We start from the raw sequence: 6,338 nt of genomic DNA, 5'->3' as shown, positions 1-6,338 counted from the left end.
TTTGCTACTGCACTGTCAACCGCCGCTATCGCCTCTGTGACAGCGGTTGCACACTGCTCCTTTACTTTTGGCAGAGTTGAAGGTTGAGCCTTTAACTATAATTCTGTAATTTGTAGGGTTAACTCTAACTGAACCCTAGCCAACTCTGTATGAGAATTGCATGCCCCTGTAGCAAGCTTGCGGACATGCACCTCGACTAGTTCTTCCTCAGGAATGGCCAACTCCAGGACCATTCAACATGCCTCCTCCATGACTTGAACTAGGTGGTTGTTTCAGTCAGTTACCTCAGTCACGGTGGCGATGGAAGAGTCTCATTGTAGGGCCATCTATTCATTATTAATCCTCTGCTCACTGATCACCTATAGAGCGCGGTGTTTGTGGACCCTTAGCTCCATGATCACTCGATCCTACAATAGGTGGAGCGCCTTGCCAGGGAGCGCTACCAAGTTCAACCCCACTCCCTTGAGGACACTGACAGTGGGCCTCTCAGCTTCATTCTTCATGGTCAATGCTCCATCTGGTAGCACTATCATGCTAGAGACCTTTGCCACAACATCTCGGTAGCTTCTGAATTGTCGATAGCAAGGCTAGTGGACATTGTGCCAGCTTATGATGGATGAGTCTGCAACTCCTCTAGACTTATCTGTATGGCCCCTAATAGTAGTTGTTGATGTTGTTCAAACTATTGTAGGGCCTCCATGGTGACATCCCACACCATGTCTCCAATGTCATGCAAATTACCCTCTATGAGGGTGATTGGGTCCAGCGATGTCTTAGTGGCCTTGGATTTCTTCCTTGACCCTCCTTTCTATTATTCCCTTGGATGCTTGATGTAGGCAGCGTCACCTGTGAGTCCGCGCCATGCTGCTCTATATGCTCATTTGTTTCCTCCTCTATGTCGGGTGAAGGCGACCTCGCGCCTTTGTCAGAGCCCCACTCAATTCCACCTGTCTTCTGGGTGGCATTGCACTCTGCCTGGGCCTTATCAGAGGCCTCCTTCTTCCTATTCTTAGATAACTGCACCATATTAAGCTTGACCTCCTCCTTCTTGCGTTGTGTGGCAAACTTGCTCACCCCCACCGCCAAGTTTGATGTAGTGTGCCACTCTACCATCCAATGATCAAGAACTACATCAATTACGTCGTCCATTGCCAAGTAAGGCAAGTCATACCATGTTTGCATAAGGTCCTTCCACGTCTCGATCGACACATGGTGAAAGTCTGCCTTAAACACCACGTACCACTAGGCGACAACTATGGTTTGTGATTGATGGCCATCTAGATGTTCATCTCCATCAATATCCAGAAGATATTTCTATCTTTGATGCACTGAGCATCCTTAGTCGCCCATAGCAAAACGTACTTCACTGCTTTTAGTAGGTCCAGTGTGACCAAGGGGAATTGACTGTCTTCTAGCAGCTCCCATGCTACCAGCACAATAGATAGTAAGAGCCACGCATAGTGGAAGGTCTTGTTGATCTCCTGTGCCTCATGACAATTCACAAGGAACTCACCGCAGAGATAGTGTACCTAATTGAACTGAACTCCTTCAACGCATTGGGCTGCCAGAGTAATGACTGGTGCTGGCACTTCATCTACGAGACACTTCCTCATAACCTTTCTCGCCAACATTTGTGTGGCCACCTTGAGTGTGGGATCATTGATACTTGAGATGGCATAGAATCGTGGTTTCTTCACAAGCTTAAATTTCTCCTTCATGTGACACTTGAGATGGCATAGAATTGTGGTTTCTTCACAAGCTTAAATTTCTCCTTCATGTGATACTTGAGATGGCATAGAATCATGGTTTCTTCACAAGCTTAAATTTCTCCTTCATGGTCTCTGTGAGGGCCTGCTCGCCACCTTTTCCACCAAAAATCATGGCCATATTTTCTCTTGTGTAGGGCAGCTGTGTGATCCTATGGATTTATATGCCAGTGATGGGTATTGGCTCCTCCAGCCACAGACACCCATTATGCACCAAGCATACCAGCTGCTCAATGACCAACACTGTAATGAGAGTGTGGTTGTAGTGCGGCACCCATAGCAGGTTGAGCAGACATGCCTTGTCTACTCCCCCAAGCCACTTACGCGGTTCCAATGTGGTCATCCTGGTGGCTGTATCAATAATGCGGCACATCAACTGCTCGGTTGCTGAGTGTAGAAACTTCTCATGGTTAGCTAAGTCCCAATCTTCTAGTTTTAATAGAGTAACCCACCCCAAGCATGGTCCTTCAAAGAAAATATCATCTGGCAGCAGAGGGGTTTGTAAGGGGGCCTTGCTTTTGTCAATGTCCTTTGGCACCTTATTCTTGCCCTTGCATGGAGGGATGTACTCGGGAAACTTAGTGATAGGGTTAGCACTCTGGACTTCAACTTCCTCCACTTCTACCCCCAAGTCCTCATCATCCATTGGGATGTCCTCAATTTCTTCTTCCTCTAGCTTTTGGTTAATGGCTTTGCCCTTTTCCTATGCGGTGGGATTCTCCTTCGGTGGGTTTCTTCTCAGCAATGTGTCCACCGGTATTACAGATTGCTTGCCCTTTTTAACCTTTGCACTCTCCTTGGTTGGGGTCAGCGTCGGTCTAGGTGTCCGTGGTGATTTTGGAACTTTAGCTAATACCTTGGCAACCCCTGCAGCAACTCCCTCTGCCTCCCTAACAACTTTTGGCATGACCTCCTCGACTATCACTGCATCGGTCTCCATAGCTTCTGTAGGTGTTGACATGATGCTATTCAACAATTCTTGTGTCACCTTTGGTAATTGCTCAAATGCTGAACTTGCTATCAGAGCTTCAAAGAATTCTCGGTTCATGTGCACCTAAGATCTCAACAACTCAATTCCTAAAATGCCAAGTGTTTTTCACTGGGAAACCACCTATAATATATAGGGCATTTTGAATTCAAATCTGACTGTTCCAACCACATTCGGTTCATTAATTTCAGATTGGAAACATATTTTCAAGGATCTTACCCATAAGTTTCATCTTAAATGTTGGCCGCCCACTCCATTTGGCCACATTTCTACCGTCAAATCATGAACAGTGGCTTTAATGGTCAATTTCTAGCTGACCTGCTTGACTTCTCCCTGGGTAGCGCAGCTCCCTTTGCGTTGTCGCAAACCCTGTGACATTTCCTCACTTTGTACAATCCTCCAATCACGTAGTTCCCCAACCCAGGTAGTGTAGTTTATAGTTCTGCGCCTCCTTTCAGTTGCCTAGAGCACTAAGACTATGCTACCCTCATATAGTCACATGGACGGACCACTGGTGTATGGGTTCAATCGGCTGCCATTCATATTTCTTGGGAAGCGATCTCCATTCAATTTAACTAACTAAACTACTCCACTGTCGGTAATCTCCTTAATTACATAGGGCCCTAACTAGTGCATTCTGAACTTCCTTGTAAATTTTTCAAACTTACTGTCATATAACAAAACCAAATAATTTACCTTAAAGGTGCATGGCTTAATGTTCCAATCATGCCATGATTTTTCGCGCTACGTTTGGACCTGTTGGTGAAATCTAGATAGAAACCTCTATTCCTCAAGCTCGGCCAGTTGCGGAAGCCTCTCTTCCAGGGCTCCGCGATCCATCATACCCGTGAGTGCCTCTATGCATAGACTAGGAACAATGTATTCTATGGGCATCACTGCTTCAATGCCATATACAAGCCTAAAGGGTGTTTGTCCAGTCAACATTTTGCATGTTGTCCAATAGGCCCATAGTACTACAGGTATGTGCAGGTCCCAATCACTTTGGTAAGAATTGTAAACCTTGGTCATCACATTTCCAACACCTTATTGAATGCTTCCACCATCCCATTAGCTTGTGCGGAATAAGGTGTGCTCTTCTGGTGATATACCTGAAATTCCTCTATTAGCGCGCTGATTGTCTCGTTCAGAAAGTGCGAACCATGATCACTCATCAAAATCTTTGGACACCCAAATTGCGTCAGTACATACTCAAAGAGGAACTTCACAGTAGTCGCACCTATGCAATCCTTCACAGGTTGTGCCTCCATCCATCAAGTCAAATACTCAATCGCAGTGATAATGTACCACGCTCCTGTCTTCTTCCCTTGGGGATAAATAGGTCCCACAAAATCTATTGCCCATTTCTGAAAGGGTTGTAATGTCATCTATGGATTCAGAGGAAGCTCATATCTCCGCAATGGCCTACTAGTCCTTTTACACACATCACACACCTTGCAGTAAGCTTTTGAATCCTGATGGAGAGTTGTCCACCATAACCCCTTGTGTAGAATCTTTTGCACGGTCACTCTTCCTGCATAATGGCTTCCCACTGCACCCCCATGAGTGTCTGCGAGGATGTTGCTCCTTTCAAACTCCAGTACATATCATCGTAATACTTCATCAAATCCCATTTTGTACAAATGTTCGGAAACGAAAGAAAAGTCTGTCACATGCACCACTAACTCCTTCTTCTATTGGACGGTGTAGACTTCTGAGGCGGTCCCTATTGTTAGGAAGTGTATGATGTCTTCAAACTGGACATCTTCGATGCGCACTATAAATAGTTGTGCGTCAGGCAATCCATCCTCCAAATTAGTGGGCGCTTGCCATGTTTCGATGAGTGACAGATGGTCTGGTCCTCGGTTCAGTTGTGTAGGCTTCACAATAACCTCAAAATCATACTCCTAGAACAATAACAACCACCTTCAGATAGTCCCCCCAACATAGGCTTATTGACTAGGTATTTCAACGCAGAATGATCCGTATACATCTTAAAATGTCCACCCATCAAATAGTGTCTAAACTTCTGTAGCATGTATACCATCTCTAACCCTTCGTACTCAGTGATGGAATCATTCTTCTCTGCCTTGGATAACCTCCTACTTGCGAACGCTATAGGATGGTCCAATTCGCCTTCACCAGCCTGTGTCAATACTACTCCTAGCACTATACATGACATGTCTACATGTACATGAAACTCCTTCTTCCAATTCAAGAAGACTAAAATCAGCGCGGTGACCATTTTCTCTTTCAATACATCTAATATTTTCTTACAGTGCTTGTTCCAACAGAACGTGACATCCTTTTTCAACAACTCCTCCATAGGCACGGTTATATCAGGATTCTCAATTTGCGGTCCCTCAACCTTGCGGTGACCTTCTGTTTCAGGGATGTTAATCTTTCGTGGATCCTCATCTTCTTCTTCAGCAGTCACATTATAACATTCTAGCGCATGGCTCAGTTCAGTAGTCGAATCGGGTTGAATCAGATCCAAAGGATCCTACAGTATCCTAAAGATTATTGCTTTCACTTCTTGTAGCACTTTGTCAATACAGTCAAACCTGTCTTCAAAGCTGAACGGCATTATGAATCCTTCACACAGAATATCCCATTCACCTATACCATGGTGGAGCTCTGTTTCCAAGTATCATTCATTGGGATGACATCCAGGGTATGACAGAACAAGTGCACCCATTCAGGTTGGCGCTTCGCTCCATAAACCTTAGCCCATTTGGTCAAGTGTGCACACGGATCATCCTTCCCATCATACTTGTCTGTCATTTGTACCTTGGGCTTCCCAAATCATGTTCACATCATCATCCTACACTCACGCCAATCATCAAAGCTACCTTTGTGTGTACCCCACCATCTTGTGGGTGTAGCGCATAGTGCCCATTCCAAAGCCTGGAAGTGTTGCTTCTCTGGTACTTCCCTCTCAAATGCATCCACAAACATGTCTACATCATTCAGGCCATCATAAGTGGGAAGATTTCTTACCTCTAACAATATACAACATAGCGACTGGGTCATCATGTTACAACTCAGTGTGGTCACTTCATGTAGTCGATTCTGCCAGCACTCTAATTCTTCATGAGATTCGGAGGTGCAGGAACTCTCGTGATGCCATGAAATTTGTCCATCTACTATCAGATTCACCCAATCTTGGTCATGTGATGTTATCTTATATATGCAGTCCAAATCATCATTGCTCTCGTAATCACGAACTAGTTCAGTATAGCACAATCCTTCAGCAGGATCAAGGGATACTATTACAGGGAGCGTTTTCTTTTTAAATATCATCTTTTGCTTCTTTAGGTTGATTACCCTATTCATGTCAATAGCCTAATCAATGCTAAGGAGTGCAGGGTAGGGGTTGCTATCATCCATAATTTCTATCTCTTCAAGGTCAGCCAATGTGCTCACACCTTCAATACCTATAGTCACTCCTTGCAGCCACCCCATGGGGATGATCTTCTGTTGATTTTCCATCCTTAACTAAATCGAAGACCACTGCAGTGCAAGTCTTCCCATCCACTCCCAAGTCTGCTTTGGTAAAACGTTTGCGTCTGACCCCAGATCCAAAA

Source organism: Pinus tabuliformis, chromosome 8 (assembly GCF_031772625.1).
Source record: "Pinus tabuliformis cultivar Carrire ecotype Pingquan chromosome 8, CPIR1, whole genome shotgun sequence".
Taxonomy (NCBI): domain Eukaryota; kingdom Viridiplantae; phylum Streptophyta; class Pinopsida; order Pinales; family Pinaceae; genus Pinus; species Pinus tabuliformis.
The sequence above is the reverse complement of the archived record's forward strand: the minus strand, read 5'-3'. Positions refer to the sequence as shown.